General features: G+C 43.8%; 3 non-coding genes across 3 annotated transcripts; 1 reads left to right on the forward strand and 2 right to left on the reverse strand.

Moving 5' to 3' along the window:
• Nucleotides 1-324: 324 nt before the first annotated feature.
• Nucleotides 325-406, reverse strand: trnal-uag (transfer RNA leucine (anticodon UAG)). The gene has a single exon. It is a non-coding gene; the product is annotated as a tRNA-Leu (tRNA).
• Nucleotides 407-6,240: 5,834 nt separating this feature from the next.
• trnas-uga (transfer RNA serine (anticodon UGA)) lies at nt 6,241-6,323 on the forward strand. The gene has a single exon. It is a non-coding gene; the product is annotated as a tRNA-Ser (tRNA).
• A 6,377-nt stretch (nt 6,324-12,700) lies between these two features.
• Nucleotides 12,701-12,795, reverse strand: trnai-uau (transfer RNA isoleucine (anticodon UAU)). The gene is made up of 2 exons: nt 12,758-12,795; nt 12,701-12,736 (listed from the first exon to the last, which is right to left on the reverse strand). It is a non-coding gene; the product is annotated as a tRNA-Ile (tRNA).
• Between the last annotated feature and the right edge of the window lie 13,378 nt (nt 12,796-26,173).

Genomic DNA, 26,173 nt, shown 5'->3' on the forward strand with positions numbered 1-26,173 from the left:
CTGGTAGGATTTGGAAGTCTGTGAGGAGACCCCACAGGATTCCAACCCGATCCCCTTATCCACTCCACCGTGAACACAGGACCTGCACTGACGTCACTGATGTTTGTATAAAATCAGAAGCGGCTACATCAGACGGTCATTCAGCATGTCGTTCACAAGCCGAATCTCTGGAAGAGGAACTCAACTACTATAATTCCACACCCTACCTTTTCCGCACAGCAACTCATATTTGTATTGTCTTTCCTCTTTCTTCTTGACAAAATGCAGCACAGGACGCTCAATTTTCGGTGGTGTGTGTTTGTCCAAATGGGGCTGCTAAATGTTTGGCAGCGGTGGGATTCGAACCCACGCCTCCGTAGAGACTGGAGCCTAAATCCAGCGCCTTAGACCGCTCGGCCACGCTACCACATCGGTGCAAATTATTAATCATCTCCTTCATTAGCATTGCCACTGAAATAGAACAAAAGCAATGAAGTAGGAATTGACCATTCGGAATCGGGATCCAGCTCCGTCAGTTAATCAGATCATCCTGCACTTTGTAACAAATAGAAATCATCTCCACTCAAAAACACAGTGAGCCGCAGTGAAGGGTTGGCACCATTTAAACTGTCATTCAACTGGTCTGGTTCCGAATCTCCTGCTAGAAATGGCAAGAAAAACTCTCACTGAATTCATTCCGGGTCTTGACTTCAGAAGGACAGGACACAAGGTAACAAAGTACATTTCGGTAAATTGGGTTATAATATGGCAGAATCACCTGGAAAGAGCATCCGTGGTATTGGGAAACATAAAATTATAGAAAGTTACGGCAAGTAAGAGGCCATTCGGCCTGGCGTGCTGCTGTCAAAGAGCAGTTGTGATTGGTTGATCAGGAGTGGTCAATTACGCTTCCATTTCCAATTGCGAATTTAGGGAATGTTTGCAGATGAACGGGAATAAGAAACACGGGGGTATTTGGACGGTTGTTATTCCAATTAACCGACAAGTAATTCTACAGACCGTCAGTTAAAATCACTTGGCCACAACTATTTAGTGAAATCGAACTGTTGTTTGTATAAAATAATAGAATGGATACAGGGAGTAACAGAGAAAAAGGATTTTCAGTCCCTGCTATTAACCCAACTTCGACTGCCCCTCCCCATCCTCCCAACCAAAATGCAACACTGCACAGATCTGCCGGCCGCACGGAGCATTTTTAGGAGGTGTCTCAAAAGAAAACCACCGGAAAGTTTAATAACCGCGGGAGTGGAGCCCAAATCACAGGAACCTTGACCAGCAGCTCAGTGTACTCGGCCACTCAACCACAGTCAGAGCAGAAACAACCATTACGTTGGCCGGCATTGGCACTGAATGAGAATATATAATCATCCTCCGTTTTGTCACGTCCGGGCATTTAGTAGCTGAACAGCCTGCACTCAAAAAGAAACAGAAATAAATGTCCTCTTGCATCATTTAAAACAGCGCTTTTGTTTTCTCTGGACCATCTTAATATGAAGCCGCAGGAATAAGGTGAATAATGTTTGGATGGTAAAAATGAGGAACTGAACCACACACAGAGAAACACACACAGACAAAGACACCGAGAGTGACAGAGGGCAAGCGGTTGTTTCTAAGAAGAGACAAAACACCCAGAAAGCAAGCCTGACACCAACCTGGCTCCGTTTCTGTTCCATTTCCGAATGCAAGATTCGTGAATGTTTTCAGGAGTGAACGGAAATAGGATAACTCCCGAGTTTCTGGATGGACTTGATTCAATGTAACCAATAATTAACTCTGTAGAAACAGAGTTTAAGCAGGAATAATGAAAAGCGGAAAAACCCAATGGGTTTGGACTCCATCGCCTTACCCACTCGGCTGTGGCGAACGGCCCTATGCACAAGTTAATATGGTCGGTATAAAATTATAGATGATTACAGCAGAGAAGTACATTCAGCCCATCATGTCCATGCCATCTCTCTGAAGAGCCATTTAACTAATTCCAAAATATCGCCTGTTCCCCACAGCAATTTATATTGATGCTGTCTCTCCTCACCCTTCCTGTTAAAATGAAACACCGCACACAAACCCAAACATTCAATCTGAACTGGCACTTGTTCGACCTGCTGTTCAAGCTGCTCATGTGCAACTTTCAATTTCCAAAACCCACCAACCTCATCACTGCGGCTCCTGTGAAACTGACAAGGGAACACACGGCAGAAATTCATCAGTGAAAGTAACTGAAACACATCAAATTCCAAACACTGTCATGTCACATCTGTTTCTGCTTCTGTCCCTGCCTCACCTCCCAAGCTCCCAAGTCAATTAGTTGCTTGATGCAGACACAGTAAGTCCATGAACTCAATATTTCCCTGGGAAGCAGGGACAGGGAAGGAAGTCACGAGAATTTGAGAAGGGAAGGGTTTACAGGATCTCATTTTCCCGATTGTCCGAGATGCTGATAACAGGAATGTGCACAGTGTGAATTATCCACAGCCACATTCTCCTTCCAGTCTTGTGCACGTTGTTAAGCTTTGAAATTGTTCATATTTTCACACTGGATTTCACTATGAAGAAAGCGGAGCTGGGATGAGCTTATGTTGTTTAGCAGATGCACTGCAAGAAGCAACACAACAGGTTCATTTTGAAGGGGTGAACGGTTGAGACTACTTAATTGCCGTTGAACGAGTCAGGTGTCAAATTCAGTGATAGAAATGACAAGAAAACCCACTGAATTTGCTCATTGTCTTGAATTCAAAGCGTCGGATAGAAGGGCAGGGATTACATCTCGATGGATTGAGTTAGAAAATGGCAGTAAAATTTAGAGAGATACAACTGGGGTGTTGGGAAACACAAAATGGCAGAAAGTTACAGCAAAGAAATTGGCCAATCGGCCATGTGTTCTGCTTTGACAGAGCAGTGTGATTGGTTGATCTGAATATTCAAGAGCAATCGTCATTTAAGAAGGATGGGCAAAAAGGAAAAGGAGGTGGGTTAGTGCTGTTAATAAGGGACCAGATCCGCACATTAGTGGGAGAGGATCTTAGATTGAAGAATAAGTTTGGGTGGAGCTAATAAATAGTAAGAGGCATCAAACATTAGTGGGAGTTGTTTATATACCACCAAACTGTAGTGGGAATGTTGGGAATGGGATAAATAAGGAAATTAGAATTGAAGGTAACATGGGTAATACAGGAATAATATTTTGCCTCGCATCACCAGCTCTACAGTCAGTGCTTTGTTACCTATCACAGCCCTTCTCTTTTATTTTCACTTCCTCACTCCGACTCTGGATTTATTCTCGACTTGTTGCACGTGAGACATTTCAGTTCTGATGTGAAACTTCAACTCTCATTGCCCTGAATGTGACAGAACTGTGCTGTGTTGTTTTCAGCCAGGAAGACAATAATGTTGGCTTTAGCAGTTCGCCCAAGAGCAGAAAATCTCAATTCCCTGACAGGGAATCAAACCCGGGGTGATGCAGTGAAAGTGCTGAACCCGAACCAGTCGGCCATCAGGAAGCTGCTAACCAGTTTGGAAATTCGGCTCATGGAGGCTACTTATGGAATTTTTTCTTTCCCGATCTCTTTCACCAGTCAACTTTCTCCGGCTCAATGGTCTGTTCAGGTTGAACACAAGTGGCTTCTTCAGCCAATGAGAACAACCATTGCTGTTGGCTGGAACATGAAATCGATACTTTCCTCCTTTAAGAAAGTTCTTAAAGCCTCCCCCTTTGACAGAGCTTTTAGTCAGCTGACCGATTATGAGGCTCAGCGTCACACTTTGTTATATAATGACCATGGGCGTCGCCTTCTAACGTTTCAACAGGTTAAAGGCGCTTTCTAAATGTAAGTTGTTGTAGTATGCTGTAGTATTATAAAAACTTGCCCTTTTAAGTGAGAGAAAAGCTGCCTTGTTCCTGTTTGTTGTTGGATATTAACTGAACGCATTATCTTACAAGCTTCTTATATTCGCTCTTCACTATTTCACAAAATAAACACTCAGCAAAGCGACTGTATCTTTCTGCTGGCAGCGGGTGATTGGAGAGTGCGGGGCCAGAATGTTGCTGCTTTTCTGCTTTTCCCTGTCTCACTCACTGTGGAGCTGAAGAAGAGAGAATAAGTAATGGGGTTATTTGAATCCAATAGCTTCATAGATTTCGAATGTGTTATTTGGAGGTGCATGGTTGGTCAGATTATAAATTATATTTGAAATTAATATTCAGATAAAAATATCATTACTGTTGGGACTCGTTGGGAACAGGAGAGTTGGATTTTTTTCTCATTGTCGCTTAAGAACCCAATAACAACCCGTGGCTGTGTGACAATGGATGTTGATTGTGTTTTATATAAACGTGTCATTTTGGGGAGAAACGTTTCTCTAATGAAAGAGGCCTGAAATTACAATAAAAGGCACAGGTAATATGGATTGGCCAATGCGAATAAAGTTTGTGATGGTAAAAATGTATTCAACTCCTCAGGGGACTGAACCACATTGACACACACAGACATATGCACCGAGAGTAACAGAGGCCGAAGGAGAGACAAAGACCCAGAAAGCAAGGATGTCACCAACTTGACCAATTATCGTTCCTTTTCAGACTGCAAATTTATGAATGTTTGCAGCTGAAATAACGTTTAGTAACACGGATAAGAAGAATTATGATCCTGAATGGAGATGAACGGAAGTAAGAAGGAAGGGGGTGTTTGGTTGGTTTTAATTTTATTTAGCCAATGATTAATTCTGCAGACAGTTTGCAATTTATTCTCGGGATGTGGGGTTCGCTGGCTGGGCCAGCATTTATTGCCCATCCCTAGTTGCCCTTGAGAAGGTGGTGCTGAGCTGCCTTCTTGAAATGCAACTGTCCATGTGGTGTAGATACACCCAAAGTGCTTTTAGGAAGGGAATTCCAGGATATTGAACCAGCGACAGTGAAGAAACAGCGACATATTTCCAAGTCAGAATGGTGAGTGACTTGGAGGGGAAATTCCAGGTGGCAGTGTTCCCATCTATTTGCTGCCCTTGTCTTTCCAGATAGTAATGGTTATGGTTTTGGAAGGTGGTGTCTAAGGAGGCTTGGTGATTTCGTGCACATGTGATAACCAGTTCACTACAGAACAATACCTAACAAAGCCAGAGGCACCTGCACCTCATGTTAAACTGTGAGGTCCTGCAGCAGCACTTTGGGTCCTTGTTTTACAGAAATAAGATTCGGGTGGCAGATTTAGAAATGCTGTCGTCAAATTAACCTGGTAATGTCATCATAAAACGGCAGACCGCTTGAGGAGACCATTCAATCATCATATCATTATCAGCTTTTTACAATTTTCTTTCAATTAGACTCAATTTCCTTTCCTTTCTCCATAACTCTGATTTTTTTCTTCCTTCCAAGTCATTCTCCAATTCCCTTTTGAAAACTCTGAGTTAAGAAAAACAAAACTGAAAGAGATGCAGGAGCTTCTGCCGTGTCCATGCTCAGTGTGTGAAAATTAACAAAGTTTCCCTGACCCAATGACACAGAGATGTGGGCTGGGGATTCTTATACAGGTTTCGAAACAATCAAGTTCATTTCAAATGGAATTTGAAAAGGAATTTTATTCTGACGAAGCATCTCCATATTTTTCTTATTCGATCTATACAATCTAATTCCCCTTGCTGTATACCCTGTAACAGAGGCTGTTATAGTAAAGAGGGAAAGGTTTGCTACAGCTATGCAAAGCCCTGGTTAGATCACACCTGGAGGACTGTGTATAGTTCTGGGAACGGCACCTTATAAAGGATCAATATTTGCCTCGAAATGTTCAGAGGAGCCGCATTGATGAGGTTGGTGGGTTTTGGAAATTGGGAGCTGTACATCCGCAGCTTGTAGCACTATTTCACCTCGCTGTTCACTTCATGTTCATGTCTAACACACTCGATGCTGTTATTGACTGAACAAGTCTTCTGTGTTTGAACTAAACACACTCCCACTCTTGGCCCTCCTCAGGGAATGTTGTTTTCTTGTTGCTTTGTGAACTGTCACAATGAACTGTTCCTGGAGTCTCTTTCCCCTCGGATCTACAAATCCCGTCACTTCTCTTCCTCTTTCATTCTCACGCTTTCATTCCCAGTTTGGGAGGGAGAACGAGGAGGGACAATATAAATTGCAGTGTTCCGGGGAAAAGGTCGGGTTGTGACAGTGACAAAGCGGGCAGAAGACCCTCTTTCTCTGCTGTAACTATTGTATGATTTCATATAAATAATACAGGCCTTCCGCCAAAGTCTTTAGTCGTGGCCGAGTGGTTAAGGCGATGGATTTGAAATCCATTGGGTATTACCCCGCACAGCTTCGAATCCTGCCGACTAAGTTTTCCATTATTTCTGATTTTAACCAGTGATATCAGAAACAGTAAATGGAATCGACATTTTCACAACACCTGCAATAGCGAAGTTTGACCAGTGGTTGGCAGTGAAATCGTGATTGCTCACATCACATGAAGCAGGCGGTGTCTGAATTATTACTGCATTTGGCACTGTCTCTGTTCAAATTAAATTAGAGGTGTCAGTTGTGGCTCAGTTCATAGCACCCTCGCCTTTGAATCAGAGGGTTGTGGGTTCATGTCCCACTCCCGGAAACCAAGAACTGTGATTGTACTCGAAAAGAGTTGCAATCTGTGACTGTTGATAACTCGAAAGAGTTTCATATTAAATTAGACGCTGTTTCTATTACACTAGGATACGACTCTGGTCATATTAGAGAAGGTCATCTCTCAATTGTGCCTGTAATTGGCTCAGTCACAGTTGTTTATGTACTGGACTAGGGCCACAATACACTTGGCACTATCTCAGTCATGACTGCACTGAAGCAGGTTTTGGCTAAAGTTACATTAAGCCATGCCCCAGTTGGCACTGCACTAGAGCTTGTCTCTGGTTATAGAAAACTAGAACATGTTTTTAGTTGCATTTCACAAGACCCTGTCTCAGCAATTACTCCAGTAGAACCTGCCACGTGTCTATGAAACTAGGCCCTGTCTCAGGTAATGCTGCACCAAAACACCATTCATCTCACACAATTTCCTGTTTCTGTTGTTATTGTCCTAAGCCATTATTCTCATTTCTGTACTTGTCCATGTCTCTGTTTGTATTAATCTCGTGTCTTTGGCGGTATTTAAATCACCAGACACTGCGTCAGTTTATATTACAAAGAGACCTGAATTATGTGAAGCTCCACTAGACCCTGTATCAGTTTACTTATAATGGATCCGGTCTGTGTTATTACTACACTAGGCAGGTTCGTATTACACGAGGTCCTGTCTCAATTATTACTGCACTCGGCACTGCCTCACTTATGTTCCACTAGATCACGGCACTGCTTATAACACACTGAATAATGTCTGCACTTATATTCCGCTAGACCATTTCAGAACAATTTACACTAGACTCTATATTAGCCTGTATCACGTTCGACTTGTCCGTCTTTTCAATTAAAATGGATCCTGTCTTTGCAGAGGCTTTGGCTTTCTACCTCTGTCTCTGCTTCTATTCAACTCTCCCTGTCTCTGTTTTTACTCCACGAGATCATGTCTGTCTCTCTTACACTGGAGGCAATCTCCGTTATTACGGCCTTAGACACTCTGGGAAACAATTACTCTATGCATTGTGCCTGTAATAACTGCCCTATTTCACTTGATGTTGATCCAGGCCCTGTATCAGTAACTACTGTACTAGCCCCGTCTCCCATATTGCAGCAGTAGACCCTGTCTATGTTAACATAGCACTCGTCCCCATCCCTGTTATTCGTGCACTAGGTCACGTCTTTGCTTAAGTAACATTAGATGCTTTCTCTATTATTACTGCACTAGTAATTTCCCTGCTTAAATTGCACTAGGCCCTGTCTCAGTAATTACCACGCCAGGCTCTGTCTCTGTTGTTACTACACTATTCTATGTCTCTTTAAGGTGGACGTTTAGTTACAAATGGGCCTCTGACTTTGGCCTAAAACTAGAGGTTTTGTTTGTTTGACTGTTTGTTCCGCAGAGCTCCTGATATTCATTTTCATTACAGCCAACAGAATTACATATGAGACATCGCCTGTTCTGTGTGTGTGTGTGAAAAAAAATCATGCTACATCATTCCACAAAGATTTACCTTCACCAGAATGTTTCAGTTTTGTTTATTTTCTCTTAAACTACAGATCGTCTAATAACGCAAATATTTATTGATAGTATATTCTGTTGTGTGGTCTTGTTAAAAATTCATGTCATGCCAACCATTTCTTTGGTAAGACGGGCACGTTTGTCGCCACATTCATTGAACGTCTGTCATCTCTCCACCTGAGACAGCGTCTAACTCACTGAAACTTATTGCTCTCTCACTCTCTCTCTCTCTCTGTCTCTGAGAAATTGCCCATTCATTTAAATCTCCGGTTTTCTAATAACGCTTTTTTGCAAAAATGAACTTAATAAAGAATAATCCCCGACATTAACCTGAATGATAACCTTCAGCCCATCTCCACCCTCAGGGAATGTGTTAAATCCCAAACAGTTCCTGCATTTTAATTGCAAATAGTTTAATATTGCCACTATTTATTGATAACTATTCGGTTGTTTTCCATTGTTTATAAAGTGATGTAAGACTGACCATTTCACTTCCAAGAATCGACTTTTCTGTTCCCAAAGATCATTTGGAAAAATATTATTTATTATTTCACGGGACGTGGGCGTCGTTGGTTAGTCCAACATTTTTATGCCCATCCCTAATTGCCCTTGAGAAGTTGGTGGTGAGCTGCCTTCTTGAACCGCTGCAGTCCATGTGGTGTAGGTACACCCACAGTGCTGTTAGGAAGGGAGCTCCAGGATTTTGACCCAGTGACAGTGGAGGAACGGCGATACATTTATAAGTCAGGATGGTGAGTGACTTGGATGGGAACTCCCAGGTGGTGGTGCTTCCATCTTTCTGCTGTCCTTGCCCTTTTAACTGGTAGTGGTCATGGGCTTGGAACGTGCTGTCGAAGGAGTTTTGATGAGTTCCTGCAGTGCATATTGTAGATGGAACACACTGATGCCACTGGGCATCATTGGTGGAGGGAGTGAATGATGAAGGTGGTAGGTGAGGTGTCAACAAGTGGGCTACTTTGTGCTGGATGGTGTCGAGCTTCTAGTGTGTTACTGACGCCGCGCTCAGCCAAGCGAGTGGAGAGTAATCCATCACACTCCTGACTTGAGCCTTGTAGGTGCTGGGCGAGTTTGGGGGTTCAAGAGGTGAATTACTCTCCGCAGCATTCTCAGCCTCTGATCTGCTCTTGTCGTCACAGTATTTACATTGCTGGTGCAGTTCAGTTTCTGCTCAATGGTAACGCCCACAACGTTGATAGTCGGGGATTCAGTGATACTAATTCCTCTTTAAATGTCAAGGGGAAGTGGTTCAATTTTCTCTTGTTGGAAATGATCATTACCGGGCATTTGTGTGGCGCGAATGTAGCTTGATACTTATCAGCCCAAGCCTGTATGTTGTCCAAGTCTTGCTGCTTTTGGACATGGTCTGTTTCAGAATGTGTGGAATCATGACTGGTGCTGAACATTGTGTAATCATCAATGAACAATCCCTCTTCTGACCTGATGATGGAGGGAAGGACATTGATGAAGCAGCGGAAGATGCTTGGGCCTCGGACACAATCCTGAGGAACTCAGGGATTAGAATCATATCGAGAATGACGAGCATCTTAATGGAAAATGATCACTGCCGCATCTCACAGAAACTCCTGATATTTACCTCAAATGTCTGATGATGTACGCAAGCGACGGAAAAAATGATCCTGTACGTTTACCTGACATGATATTCACACACCTGAAATTATCCGATTTATTATTCCAATTGTTGGAAAGGATTGAAACCCTCGTTGTTCTCTTTCTACGGTTTTTAACTGTGAGCTTTAAAATTTCCACCCCGACCGTTGTAATCATTTTTGGATTGGTTTGTCTGTCTAGTTAATTTGTACAATCTATGGAATCTTATCTGAAATGACTCAGGGTCTGGTGTAGCATAAAGAGATAAACGACCTGGTGTAATATGAAAGGAGATCTGGGCTAGTGCAGCAATTACCGAGGCGGGCTCTACTGTAACAGTAACTGAGATATCAGCTAGTGCAGTCATAATAGAGACATTACTTGTTCAGTATTAACAGAGACATTGATCTCGTGTATTATAAATAGAGATATGGGCTAGTGAATTAATAATAGAGACAGGATTTGCTGTAATATAGATAGAAATATGGGCCAGTACAGTCATAACAGTAACTGGGGCTGGTACGTTATAAACATAGATATGGGCTACTTCAGTGATTGGAGAGGCAGGACCTGCTGTAACATAAACAGAGGTATAGGTTTGTGCAGCGAGGACACTAATTGTCCCTGGGTTTAATATACAAATGAGATATGGGCCAGTTTGCGGAGAAGAGGGAAAGGTCCTGATGATACATTCGAAGATGCAAGTCTTTGTATCAGCAAAATGGAAAATACATTCTTTGTATAGTAAAACATGAAGAGGTCTCATTGAAGCAACTACCAGAAGCAGCGTCAACTTCAGCAATAAAAGATAAAAGTTCCTATTGAAAACTGACAGGCACAAGGTTTCCACCAATAATAACGATAGAAGTTTCCATTAGAAACTGAATGATAGGTGGCCCCTTAATGCAACCATTGCAACGATTGCACTTCAAGACACAGGATGCCAGTGTCTATTGGCTCATGATACCACCTGAAAGATACTGGGTGACATTTTCCTCAGTGCTACGGAGTCACCCAGGTCGTCAAGATGGGAATACTCATTTGAAATGCGGTTTTCCCGGCGTTAGAGCAAGATGGCATATTGGCGTGTATCTGCGTGTACGTGTGTGTGGTTATGTGTATATGCATGTATCTGTGTGTGTGTCTTTGTGCGTGTGTGCATTTATGTCTGTGTGCGTCTGTGTATGTCTGTGTCTTTTTTTCTGACTGTATGTGTCTGTATGTGCATGTATGTCTGCCTGTATGTATCAGTGTGTGTCTGTGAATGTATTTATGCATGTGTATGTGTGTGAATGTGCATGTGCGTCTGTGTGTTTGTGTGTGTATTTGTGTCAGCGTCTGTGTTTGTGTGTGTGTGTATGTGTGTGTGTCTGTTTCTGTGTGTGTATGTGCGTGTGTGTGAGAGAGAGAGTGTGTATGTGTGTGTCGGCGTGTGTCAGTGTGTGTGGTGTGTGCGTGTGTGTTTCTGTGCGTCTGTGTGTGCATGTGTGTGTGTGTTTTTGTATGTGTGCGTGTGTCTCTGTGTGTATGTGCTCTTGTGTGTGTTTCTTTGTGTGTCTTTCTGTGTTTCTGTGTCTGTGTGAGCGTGCGTTTATATGTGTGTGTATGTGTCTGTGCGTGTGTTTGTGTGTGTGTCTTTGTGCATGTGTGCCTGTATGTCTGTGTGCACCTGTGTACGTCTGTGTTTGTGTGTGCATGTGTGTGTGTCTGTCTGTGTCTGCGCGTGCGTGTTTGTCTATCTGTATGTATTGATGCGTGCTTGTGTATGTGTTTATGTGTGTGTATGTGTGTGTGTGCATATGCGTCTGTGTGTGTCTGGCCGTGTTCGCGTGTGTGTTTGTGTGTGAAACATGTCATATTTTTTGCAAATGAATTTCACAATGATCTTCGTCATCCTTCCATTCATGAAAGATGACGGACACACTGCAAACAAATCTATTTCAGATGGCTTGTCTCTATATGCTGCACAGTTTCTGATGGCTGAGGAGGTCAAACCTTGAGGGGCAGTTTCCATCACAAGTGCCTCACATGAAGCTAAAAGTGATGTTTTGGGTTGTTGTTTCTAGTCTTGGCGTCTGTTGCCAAGCCGCTGTAGCCAAAGGGCATCATGGTGATGCACAACAGCTCACAGGAAGTGCTGCAATCTTCCTTTGTAGTCATCTAGTGAAATTCATGTCTGATAATCGCTAATTAGGGCCTCAATGTCACGAATGTAACTGTCCTACAAGCAGAGCTTTGGGTGTCTCACTGGCCGCCTGGCTCTTAGCTCTGTGACCACCTTCCAACCTGAAAATGGGCCCGAGCCATCCAACCTCCCTCTGTTTGATGAGCCTAACAAACTTGGGAGCTCTATCTTTGTGAAGACTGCCGCTTTCTGATTGTGTTCCGCCAGGAGATACCCAAAACCACCGCACACAGCACAGATGGAAATTGTGGAGCTTCTTTTCTTGATGGCTGTAAGTCGTCCATGTTTCACAGCCAGACAACAAGGTACTGAGGACACAGGCCTAATACACCATCAGATTGGTGCCAAAGGTCAGCTTGATATTATGCGCGTTTCATGAGTCAGGTGATATCTGCTTTCCCCGTGCGTGTATCAGGAACTGCATCAAGGAGCAGACTGTCTGTCACCGTGGAACCTGGGGAGCAGTTTTAACTAACCACTTCCAGCCGGGTGTTATCTTGTGTGATCAGTGGTGGTAGTGCAACACTTTAGACATGATTTTCTTGACGTTTTTAGTCAAATAGAACAAGTTAGAACCATGCGAGAAATGGTAAATGAGTCGCTGTTGATCTTCCTGTACAACAGCTCTGTGTAACAGAATTTAATAAACCAGTACGGGGGTCAGGAGTGCGCTTATGCTCTGTCATTGCAATGCTGCCGGCTGAAAACCGTGCCATTCATTCAAGAATCTCGGATCCAAATGTGGTCCCAAATGTAGTAGCTCCAGTAAAACAACTGCTCCAGGTGAGGCTCGAACTCACAACCTCGGCATAGCCCGCTGACTGCACTGCTCTATAAGTACCGCGCGCTAAACGATTGCGCCACTGGAGCGCCCGCTAGTGGCTGCATTTGATCTGGTTACATTTTTCACAGATCACTGGGGTCAGACATGATTCCTTGGTGGCAGATTGGTCAATGGGGTCTCAATAAATATTTATGATATTATATGAACTGTAATATATTCTGAATAAAATAACATGCCGAGAATGGGCCAGGGAAACTTTGTCAGTTTTCACACACTGAGCATGGACACTGCTGAAGGTCCTGCGCCTTTTTCAATATTGTTTTCCTTAACTCCGAGTTTTCAAAAGGGAATTGGACAAATATTTGAAATGGAAAAGCTGCTGGGTTATGAAGAAAGAGAAAGATATTGGGACTAACTGGGCAGCTCGTTGTAAAAAGCTGGCGAGAGCACGATGGGTCCTAATGAGCTGTGAACTTTCACGATTCCATTGGCAGATCAATTTGTTCCTAAATATCCCAGCCCAATCCTATTTCTGTAAAGCATAATCCAGAACTGCAGCATGACGACACAGTTTGAAATTCTATTCAAGCCCCTCTGGCTAACTCGCTGCGCGGGGTTTCTGTAGTGTCCTGGTTGTCATATTCGTCCAACAGGCGCACAAACCCCCGTTAAAAATGGGGCAGAAACACTACCAAACGCATTTAATCTCCGAGCCGCCAGAAATCAGTAATTCGCGTTTGTTGTTGAATATTAACTAAATACAGCACCTTACACTGTGAAAAAGAACAGACTTATGGAATCCTGCAGGATAACAGCACTGATCAGGAATGAACAGTTTCGATTCCGGAGCTCTGATTATTTCTGAGATAAAATGACAGCTGCAAATTGAGCCTTCAATTCATTTCTCAGGGGATGAAGATAGCACAAGTGTCACAGGATGGACAGGAGCAGTCATAGTCCGAAAGGATGAAAGGGTGTTGATTATCTAATGATCAAAAAGGAAAATTCAAAATTGATAATAGATGGATAATTTTAAACTGTTGTCAGCTCTACCAGCTACCTTGTAACTAAGACCCATGGACTGACAGTGATTATTGAGCTGATAACCTAGTTTAACATTAAAGCTGCCCTTGTAAGTGACACCCCGGTTTAACAATAACCTTGCAATTGATAACCATGGAATATTGGTGTCCATGGAAATGGTCCCCTGTGCTAACAATGACTTTGCCATTTGATGAAACGGTCCAAGTGATGTGACCGTCAAACGGTGACCATGTGATTGAAATGTGGTGCTTTACTGCTCTTGTACCCGACACTCCAGTCCAACAATGACCTAACTTATATCACGATCTACAGTTGAACCTGTACCTGACAGCCCGGTCCAGCAGCCACCTTTAACTTTAACTTGAGGCCAAGAATAATTTTTTACCTGATATACCGATCTAATATTGAACATGCACCTGACACTTCGATCCAACAGTAACTTTGTGTTATAGGTGCCTAATGCCATAGTTCATGTGTTTTAGAATAGGAAGTTTATTTTCAGTAATGGTGGAGGGGAGAATTCCACAGATTAATGACCTTTTGGGAGATTATCAGTGTTTTGAATTTATGCCCTGAAAATATTCTAGGAATCACGGGCGGCTTCCAATGTGATCGGACAGGCCACAGGATAAGTGTTCGATATTTCCTTCTAGCATTCAGTGGGAACCAGCCGAGATCATTCTCCTGCATCGGAAACTACAGTCAAAGGGGCTGCACTTGTACATGTTTGTTCAATGGCCGTAATTAATATGAATGGGTGACGGAACCTCACTTCTTTGTTCAAAGTTAGACAAACACATTCTAGCCTCCCTAATTGTGCCTCTGTGGGCGTTAAATCTCTGGTATAACAGTGCCTACTTCAATAGTCGAACAGAGTTTGGTGCTTCTCGCCGCTGCTCCTCTCAGAAGATGCACTTTCCACCGAGAGGCCCTCCCTATGCCATATACTACACCGCCCTCGCCGCTGTCGCAGTCCCAGGTAAAACGTGTCTCAGTTTTCTCCGCTTCTCAATTTATGTTCCTCTTTCACAGGAGTTTGGCAGCGCTGCCTAGGCCACCCATGTATTGGCCATCCCTAATGAAGGTGATGGTGGACCGTCTCCTTGAACCGCAGCTGTCCATGTGGATTGCGAGGAGCAGGAGAACTTTCCAGCCGCTCCGCCTCACTCACCGAACTGTTTCTGGTCTATCGCCCCTCCCTAATTGCCCTTGAGGACTGTGTGTCATGCTGGGTCATTTCAGGGGGCAGTTAAAAGAGACAACCACATTAGCGGTGGGTCTGGAGTCACATGTTGGGCAGACCGGTTAAGGACGGCAGATTTCCTTCCCTAAAGGGACATTAGTGAACCAGATGGTTTTTTTACAACAATGAACGATAGTTTCATGGTCACCTTGACTGAGGCGAGCTTCATATTCCTGGATTTTTAACTGAATTTAAATTGGAGCGAGGCTGTTTAAGGTCAATTGCCAGGGAGCACTCTCCTTTTCTTCAATCTTTCGCGGGACGTGGGCGTCGCTGGCAGAGCCAGCATTTACTCCCCATACTTAACTACCCTGGAACTGAATGTCTTGCTGGGCCATTTCAGAGGAAAGTTAAGAGTCAACCACATTGCTGTGGGTCTGGAGTCACGTGTAAGCCAGACCGGGTAAGGACAGCAGATTTCCTTCCCTAAAGGGACATTAGTGAACCTGATGGTTTTTTCAAGTTCTGGTTAGCTATAATTGTCCTGGTCAGCATTATGGAGACTAGCTTTATAATCCCAGGCTGTATTAATCAATTCCAACGTTACCATGAGGACACTATCTCCCCCTAACATGCTAAACGTTAGGCACAATAAATTAGCGATATCCGAAATTCAATGTCGCTCAGCCCTGTTGACTTTGACTCTCAGTCAGGGTCACTCCAACTCTTACATTAGGGTCTCGCCGATCCCCAACATCGAACCCGATGGCCGCTCACCAGGGAAAATGATCGCTCCTGGCTTGAGAGGGAGGCACGAGTGTTAGGCCAAGTTAGTACAGCGGAGGATCAGTTCATTTTTAAACCTTCGACACACCCTCCTCTCCCACATGGAGTCAGTCCTTTATGCCCCAGCGGAAGGCCATTCAGCCCATTGTCTATGCCAGCTCCCACAGAGCAGCCCCATTCATTCCCATGCAGCTGCTCGAGCCCGGAGAGCTGCCTTGCCTCAAGGGCCCAGTTTCGTTCAGAAATCAATCATTTCCACTTGGGTCACCCTGGTGAGAAGCAAGCTCCAGGTCATTACCACTTGCTGTGTCCAAACACTCGTCTCCCCGCCTCACCATTCCGCTGCCATTCCTCACCCAAGAGGCAATGGGTACTGTAATGGCTATGGGCCCTGACAATATTCCGGCAATACTGAAGACTTGTGCTCCAGAACTTGCTGTGCCCCGAGCCAAGCTGTTCCAGTACAGATACAACACTGGCATCTACCCGGCTATGTGGAAAATTTGCCCAATACACAAAAAGCAGGACAAATCCAAGCCAGTCAATTCCCACCCCATCAGCCTACTCTCAATCATCAGTAAAGTAACGGGAAGGGGTCATCAGTGCTATCCAGAGACACTTGTTTAGTAATAAACTGCTCACTGATGCCCAGTTCGGGTTCTGCCAGGCCACTCAGTTCCTGACCTCATTACAGCCTTGTTTCAAACATGGACAAAAGAGCTGAAGTCCCGAGGCGGGGTGAGAGAGACTGCCCTTGACATGAAGGCAACCCCAGCAAAACTGGAGTCAATGGGAATCAGGGGGAAAACTCTCTTCTGGGTGGAGTCACACTTAGCACAAAGAAAGATGGTTGTAGTTATTAGAGGTCAGTCATCTCAGCTCCAGGACATCACTGCAGGAGTCCCTCAGGGTCGTGTCCTCACCCCAATCATCTTCAGCTACTTCATCAATGACCTTCCTTCCATCATAAGGTCAGAAGTGGGAATGTTCGCTGATGATTGCACAAAGTTCAGCAACATTCGCGACTCCTCAGATACTGAAGGAGTCCGTGTCCAAATGCAGCAAGAACTGGACAAAATCCAAGCTTGGGCGGACAAGCGGAAAGTAAGAATCACGCCAGTCTGGTGTCAGACCATGGCCATGTCCAACGAGAGAGAATCCAACCATCGCCCCTTGACATTCAATGGCATTACCATCACTGAATCCCTCACTAATCAACATCCTCGGGGTTGCCATTGACCAGAAACTGAACTGGACTAGACATATCAATACCGTCGCCAGAAGAGCAGGTCAGAGGCTGTGACTCCTGTGACAAGTAACTCACCTCCTGACCCCCTGGAGCCTGCCCACTATCTACAAGGCACAAGTCAGGAGTATGATGGAATACTCCCCATTTGCCTGGATGAATGCAGCTCCCACAACACTTAACAATCTTGACTCGATCCAGAGAAAGAAGCCACTTGATCGACACCACATCCACAAACATTCACTACCTCCACCACCGACGCACAGTAGCAGCAGTGCACTGCAGGAATTCACCAGGGCTCTTTCGACAGCACCTCCCAAACACACGGCCACTGTCATCTAGTAGGACAAGGGCACCAGAGACAAGGGGACACCACCTCCTGGAAGTTCCCCTCCAAGTCTCTCACCATCCTCAGTTGGAAATATATAGCCGTTCCTGCACTGTCGCTGGGTCAAAATCCCGGAACTACCCAATAGCACTATGGATGTATCTACACCACATTGGTTTGTTTCATTTGCCCTTTATGGAAAGAAACCTGCCATTCCCATCTGCCCTACATGTGACCCCCAGACCCACAGCAAGTGTGGTTGACACTTTACTGTCCCCTGACATGACCCTCACAATTAGTGGTGGACATCAAATGCTGACCTTGGTTCAAGGCAGTAGCTCATCACCACCTTCAAGGGCAATTAGGGATGGGCAATAAATGTTGACCCAACCACTGAAGCCCACATCCTGCAAACAAATAAAAATTTTACCCTGTCTCATGGTTCCGAATTCAACCGCCTCTGAATTCCACCTCGGGGAGATGGAGGATTAGTGGCAACCTCAGGGGACTAGTAATCCAGAGAGCCAGGCTAATGCTCATTGGTTCAAATCCAACTACAACAGTTCGTGGAATTTAAATTCACCAAGTCTAGAAAATGAAGCTCGTCACAGTGATGGCGCCGATGAAACTAATCGATTGTTGTAAAAACCCATCTGGCTCACTGGTGTCCTTTCGGGAAGGAAACCTGCTGTCTCTGCCCGGTCTGGCCTACATGTGTCTCCGAACCGGCCCAAAATGGCTGACTCTTAAATGCCCCATGAAATTTGCCCCAGCAGGCCATTCAGTTCAATGGCAATTAGGAATGGACAGAAAATGCCGGCCTTGCCAGTGATGCCCACAAACCATAAAGAGAAAAACAAAACAAAATGGGACACCTGCAAGAGTTCAGTGCTTAGTACTGCACAGCCCCATTGGGCCTAGGATGGAGCTTCAATCCGGACATCATCCTCGGTAGAATAACTAATGCTAAAGTGATAATTTAAGGGCCTGACAGACTATTTCACACTAACATTGCGCTGAGTAAAACATTTCAGGATCTAAAGACAAGACACATGGTGGGTACATTTCAATGAAAATCTTTAATATTTAGAAAAGATTAAAACATTTCAAAAATTCCAAAATCTTATGTCTCGCAAATGGCTACAGTGCCCCAGGATGAGCCCAACAGTAATGGGAAATGTGGGAACAGGTTCAGACAGTGAGAGGGAGAGAGCACGTGAGCAATATCAGACACGATGAACATGGTCATTTAGATCAGACCATCGCCATTCAAGTCATTTCAACTGGTCAACTTGACCGAAAATAGAACAAAGGGACACATGGAGGGCAGCGATTTAAGAAACTTTAAAAAATATGAACTGACCTGGTGAGAAATATGAGCCATGAATGTATTAAGGAGAGAGTGTATGGTACTTGGCAAACGCTCGGCTGTTAGCAATATTTGACTGAGAACTGTTGATGTTGCCGGGCGGATGCCGATGGGGCAGAAGACGTTCCATTCTGCATTTCACCAGCATTCGCCCAAGGACAAGTTCAAGCACAAGTGAGTGGTGACGAATTGTAAGGCAATAAGATGGCAGACAAATTGGTTCAGGATAAGTCTAGGCTCACTGGTCTTCAGATCTTCCTCTTTGCCAGGAATCTGCCCGCCTCAAAGAAAGAGGGAACACGGATGAGAAAGAGTTCATTCTCAAGGGGGTTGAGATCTGTCAGGCTAACCTCCCATCCCCCTTAGTCTGTCCTGGACACAACTGAGCCCCCCACCCCTCGTGATAGTCAGTCACCTGGAGCTGCGATCCTGATATTCACGCAGTGAGGAGGGAGTGACCAGGCTCTCAGTTTGCTGGTTAATCACACTGCAGTCCCATATCAGTGACTCGTACATGGAACAGCATTAACTTGCTAACAGGGATGCAACTGCAGTGACATTAACAACAGTCATAAACCTGGGACAGTTATCGATTTATTGGTACTTTGGCATATTTAAATCATTTCACAGGACGTGGGCATCGCTGGGTGGGCCAGCATTTATTGCCTTTCCCTAGTTGACCTTGAGAAGGTGGTGGTGAACTGCCTTCTTGAGCCGCTGCCGTCCATGTGGTGTAGGTACACCCACAATGCTGTTAAGGAGGGAGTTCAGGGTTTTGACCCAGCGACAGTGAAGGAACGGCGATATATTTCCAAGTCAGGATGATGAGTGGCGTGGAGGGGAACTTCCAGGTGGTGTTGTTCCCATGTGTCTGCTGCCCTTGTCCTTCTAGATGATAGTGGTCATGGGTTTGGAAGGTGCTGTCAAAGGAGACTTGGTGAATTCCTGCAGTGCATCTTGTAGATGGTGCACACTGCTGCTACTGTGCGTCGGGGTGGAGGGAGTGAATGTTTGTGGATGGGGTGCCAATCAAGTGGGATGCTTTGGTGTCAAGCTTCTTGTGTTTGTGTTTAGGAGCTGCACTCATCCAGGCAAGAGGAGAGGACTCCATCAGAATCCTGACTTGTACCTTTAGATGTGGACAGGCTCTGGGGAGTCAGGAGGTGAGTTACTCATCGCACAATTCCCAGCCTCTCTGACCTGCACTTGTGGCCACAGTATTTATATGGCTAGCCCAGTTTAGTTTCTGGTCAATGGTAACCTCCAGGATGCTGACGATGCATTTATGAGACATGATGCAAGTATTCCAGCTGAAGAATTTTAGGTAAATGAATTTATTCAGTGGCAAAGAGTACTGCATGAATGAATTAAAAGGGTCAAAGCCTCGACTCAAACCCGTTTCATTGTCTTGTGACTAAAGTAATACAACCCCACCCTCTGCTGGCACCTCACCGCCACTACAGGCGGTGCTGTTTCCAGCTTCAGAGTTCAGTTACTGCATGGCTGCATTTGAAAACATATTGATGAATTGTGAATATGGAACAATAATGTATCGGATTGAAGTTAGCAACAGGGTTCGCTCTTTTACCACCTGACCCTGTACATGAACTCTCTCATCATTCCCCATTGGAGGTATTGGCTGGAGCTGGTTGTTGGGAGTTATTTCAGGCTGCAATGTGCACATTTGACACAGTTATCAGACTCTAATCTCTTTCAGAATGGGAGTAGTTAAACCTTGCTGCATTTTGTAATTCCTCTGCAATACATTGTCAATGTTCAACCCGACACATTGGATCTTGTTAAAGCTTTTTTACCACTTATGTCTCGAAGATAATGTTCTCAATTTCTCACATTCTTTTTCCTAGTGGGGAAATTATACATATCAAACACAAACAATATACGGGAGATAATTTATTTTCACATCTTTAGAGCCTGGTCAGAGAATCTAAAACACGGGGAACGGCCTCAGGATAAGGGGCCGAACATTTTGGTCTGATATGCGGAGAAATTACTTCACTCAAAGAGTTGTGAACCTTTGGAATTCTCTCTCCCAGAGAGCTCTGGATTCTCCATCCACTTTAGTTCGGGATAGGCAGAGTTACAGTGTCTCGGGGATTTAAGGGATATGGGCAAAGGGCGGGAATATGGAGTTGAAGCCCAAGTTCTGAATTACAGAGCAGCTCGACGGGCCATGCCGCCGACTCCTGCTCCTTTTCTTCTCTTCCTGTAAGAATCAATGTTAACGGCTTCCCCGCTTTCGAGAGTCTGCTCCATAGATCGAACACCCAGTGGAATATTAATCTGAACTTTCCAGGTCCATTAGAGGCAGGCTGGAAGCAGGCAAGGCTGGCACTATGCCGGGGAAGGCGTCAGGAAGCGTGGAGAGAGGGAATCTGTGTCCGTCCCATGGCCTCATTTGCGTTGCACATTGTTGAAATATAATCAACTCTTGTCAGTCAGAAACCACAGGTTTTTTTTCTTTTTCCTTACAGGTTATTTTTTTTCCATATGTGATATTTCCTTCCCTCAGTCCTTATCTGCATGTGACAAATTTTGAATTCCTCTCCGAGCAATGCTATCCATTGCCTTTCTGCTTATTTTTCAAGTATTTAAATCCGCCCATAGCTTACCCTGATCAGATATGCACCTATGAACTTCATTAGCCTTTCCCCCCCGCTGCAGTTTTAAGCATTGATCTTCTGGCTTCATTTATTATCATCTTAAACTATTGAGGAATGAAACAGAACAATGTGGGATCTCACCGTTAATATTCTTCCTGTCCGAATACAATCCCTGTATCATTACAATCTGGAATCTATCAATCGACTAATTCTGATTCCCTTGCATTTCCCCCTCTTATTGTGGCGATATTTCTTCCAGAATCCTATCCTTTCCAGAGGAACTGTTTAGAAAGCCGACAGGAATCCAAATGCATCACATCCACTTTCTCTCTTGCCCCTATGAAGCTCGGTTTGCTCACGTTCAAAGTGACCAGTCAGCTAGATAAGCAAGTCCTTTCCTTCATGGGCGCTTACTGGCTACAATGAAAGGTTGTCCTTCTCTCCACATGCCCCATAAACGTTCCGTTCATGTGGGTTTACGAGGGGTAACTCATTGTCTGTAGTTTCCTGACTCACTTTTGCAAACATTTTACCAAAGTACAATAAACGCTGCATTTATTTTATCTGCTCGCCAGGCGTCTTTGCGGAATTCAATCATTTTTCATAGCTTTATGACTGAGAACCTGCTAGTTTCTAGCTTATTTCCATAAAAATCCTCGGATGCATCGTATCTGGACCGTGGATTGATTCAGCTGAATTTCCACAGCTCTTCATCAAACATGCTGGTAATAATGTGATAAATGTAGCAATTTACCACTGAAAGTCCAATGGTCTCATTTGCGGATCAAATGTATATGTTAACTGTTCCCTCTTTCATAGAAGATGAAACAAAAGTACATATTTACCGCAATTACAGACCGCCTAGCATCAGTTGTGATGCCCTCACTGGATCTCATTTTCACACATCATATATGTTATTATTTTGTGTCCACAACACAAATATATTAGCGTTCTCTTCTCTTGCCATTCCTTATTTGAAAGGAGATTTGTTAAAGGTATCCTGAATCATGACGGTCCGGACAGAGTAGGCAGGGAGAAAGATTTCCCAATGGTGGAAGATTCGAGAACAAGTGGGCACAGATATAAGATAATCAGGAAAAGAAGCAACGGCGACATTTAAAAATAAACTTTTTTTCGCGCAGTGAGTGGTTAGGATTTGGAGTGGACAGGCTGAGTGTGTGGTGGAGGCAGATTCAATTGATGCTTTCAAAAATAAATTGCATCATTTTCGGAAAAGGGAAAAAATGCTGGACCAGGGGGAAAAGAGTGGAACTAGGTCAATTGCTCCTTTAGAGGGTTAGCACGGGCCAGACAAATGGCCTCCTTTTTTTCTGTAAGAATTCTTCAATTCTATGATTGATATCAGAAACAGTAAATTAAATCAGCATTTTCACAGCATCTGCAATAGCAAGGTTTGTCCAGCAGATGGAACCGAAACCGTGATTGCTCAAATTGCGTGAGGCAGGCATTTCTCATTGGTTTCTGCATTAGTCCTGTCTCCACTCATATCAAGCTAGACCCCGTTTAAATACAGTAGGTGGTGTCATTGATTATATTAGAGGAGGCTATGTCTCACTTATTTCTGTTTTCGGCCCAATCTCTGCTGATAGCATACTCAACCAAGGCCCTCTTTCTGTTCTGTGAGACACTGTCAGTTATGACTGCACGGAACCATGTCACAGCTTATATGACAAAACTTCATGTCCCAATTGTTAATGCCTTGTACAATGTCTCCCTTTGTACTAAACTTGAACATGTGCCTGTCTGCATTACACGAGGCTTTCCCTCAGTTATTACTTGAGTTGGCCCTGCCATGTTTATATGAAGCTAGAGGAGGTCACAGTTAATGCTGCACAAGCCCATGTTCTGTTTGTATAACACGATGCCCTGTCTCTGTTGTTAGTGCTGACAGGCTGGTTAATAAAGCGTATGGTATCTGAGGCTTTATAAATTGGGGCACAGTGTTGAAAAGCAAAGAGTTTTTCGAACACTCTTAAAGGCTCAACATGAACATTTGCGTCCAGTTCTGGGCACCACACTTCAGGAAAAGTGTGAACGTATCAGTGAGAGAGCAGGAAAGATTCACGAGAATGGTTCCAGGGATGGGGACCTTCAGTTAAACTGGTAGATTAGAGGAATTGGGAGTGTTTTCCATAAAGAAGAAAAGGTTGAGGCAGAATTTATAGATGTATTCAAAATCTTGATGTGTCTGGGCAGAGTAGAAAGTAGAAAACGGTCCAATTGGTGGAAGGATCGAGAACCAAGGGGCACAGATTTAAGGTAATTGGGAAAATAAGCATTAGCGACACGAGGAAACGCTTTTGCTCATGCAGCGAGTGGATAGGACATTGAATGGACTGCCTGAGGATGTGGTGGAGGTCGTGACAAACGAGTCATTCAAAATGGATTTGGATAATTATATGAAAAGGAGGGAAACATCTGGCCTACGGGAAGCAGACAGAGGGTGGCAGGAGATGAATTAATCCTTCACAGTACAAGAACAGTAAGAACGAATGGAATGTTATAAGGTTTTATGTTGATATGAAATAATATTTATGTTATCTTTACAGCTCAGTTTGAGTTTCTGCTACTGAGGCTATGTAGATTTTAGGCTGGGAGCAGGAACCGGTGTTATTGCCTTAATTATTTAAGGTACCGAGAAGCCTAAGTTCAAGGAATTATATTTGTTTTATTTGAATTGTGCAATTGAGGGATTCTTTGTCAGTTTCAAATGGATAAACAAAAAAGGTGAATTCAGCAGCTTTAACTTAACACGACACCTCATCTTAAAACTAAACGATCTATGACTTGGTTCAATTGATTAACCATGTCCGTAGAGCAGAAGATCTGTATTGGAGGGCAGCCTTTGTCTTGACATAACTGTAGGAAGTGTTATTAACATTTATTAATAATGTATCGTATCACTGGTATGGTGCTAAAACAAGTGTTGACGTGGCTATATAGGATAAGTTGTATTATTGATAAGAAGATGTAACATTGTTTGCAAAAGCTCTGTATTTACAAGGGTGTGTTATTTGCTCACAGTTGAATATACTTCCGGGGGCCCAGGGAATAAGAGATGCAGATTTGTCTTCAGTGTTCATGGCGTTAGATACAGAGATGAAGTGACACCAAATGAGCCTCACCCCAAGCCAATGAAAGAGGTTAATTTTGATTCTTTCCAAATAACAGCACATCCACAAATAAAGAAGTACTATTTGATAGCCATTGCAGACATGGCTGCAGGAGGACATGGATTGGAACTTGAATATCAAAGGACATGTTGGTAGGACATGAAGAGAAGAAATGGCGGAGGGGTGGTTCTGCTAGTTAATGATGGTTTAGCAGAATAGAGAGGGATGACCCAAGCTCATGAAACCAGGATGTGGAAACGGTTTGGATAGAGATGAAAAATGGGAAAGTAAAGAAATCGCTTGTAGGAGTCGTGAGCAGGCCTCCTAATAGTAACCACATAGTAGCATGAAGGAAGAAATAATGGGAACTTGTCGGAAAGGCACGACCATAATCCTGGGAGATTTTAAACTACATATGGATGGGAAAAGTAAGATGGGCAAAGGTAGCCCAGATGAGGAGCTGTTAGAATGCTTCCGGGATTGTTTCTTAGTTTTCGAGGAAACTAGAGGGCAGGCAAAACCAGAACTGGTATTGTGCAACGAGATGGGATTAATTAATGACCTTATGGTGAAGGCGGCCCTCGGTAGTAGTGACCATCGTATGATTGAATTTTACATTCTGTTTGAGGGAGAGAGGAGTGGGTCCGAGGCTGTGTTTTTAAGACTGAGGGCAATTATGAGGGCATGAAAGTAGAACTGACTTAAGTGAATTGGCAAATTAAGTTAAGGGATAGATTCATTGAGAAGTAATGGTAAACATTTTAGTGGATATATCAAGATACACAGGATAGATATATTCCAGCGAGTAAAAAAAAAGGTCCAGGGGACAATACACCATCCGTTGTTAACTAGAAAGGTGAACAAGAGTACTAAACTTAAAGAAAACAAATATATGATTGTGCATTGATAGGTGGAATGCCAGTAGATTGAGCAGAAGAGAAGGAACAGCTTCAGATGACTAAAAGTGTAATTAGGAGGGGAATAAAATAGAATACGACAGAAAGTTAGCCACAAATATAAAAACAGATGGTAAGAGCTTCCATGAATATTTCTTTGGAAAGAAACGAGTTATCAAAGTGAGCGTTCACACCAGAGAAAGTGAGTCTGAAGAATTGATAATGGAAACCACGGAAATGGCAGATGAATCGAACAGGTACTTTGCATCAGTAGTTACTATAGAGAATACAATTAACATTCCAGAGGCAGCTGTAAATCAGGAAATGGAAGGTAGGGAGGAAGTCAGGAAAATTACAATCACCAGAGAAGTGGTACTGAGTAAATAGTTGGAGCTGTGGGCTGACAACTGCCCGGGTCCTGATGGACTTCATCCTGGGGTCTGAAAAGAGGTGGCTAGTGAGATAGTTGATGCATTGCTTTAATGCTTTTCCAACCTCACTAGATTCAGCGGAGGTCCCTTTAGTTTGGGACAGAAAAGGGAAGGAGACAGAAAGCGGGAAACTGCAGGCCAATTAGCTTGACATCTTTAATAGGGAAAATGTTAGAAGCTACTATGAAAAAAAGCTGTAGCAGATAACTTTGTTAAGTTCAAGGTAATCAGGGAGAGCCAGCATGATTTTGAGCAAGTAACATGGCCTGTGGATAAATGGGAACCGATGGATATACTGCAGTAAGGTTGGCAGAAGGCATTTGATAAAGTGTCACATTAAAGATTATTACGGAGGACAAAAGCCCATGGTATATAAGGTAACATATTAGTATGGATAGAAGATTGGCTGGCTAACAGGAAGCAGAG

This window comes from Cetorhinus maximus, chromosome 23 (genome assembly GCF_964194155.1).
Source record: "Cetorhinus maximus chromosome 23, sCetMax3.hap1.1, whole genome shotgun sequence".
In the NCBI taxonomy this organism is placed as follows: domain Eukaryota; kingdom Metazoa; phylum Chordata; class Chondrichthyes; order Lamniformes; family Cetorhinidae; genus Cetorhinus; species Cetorhinus maximus.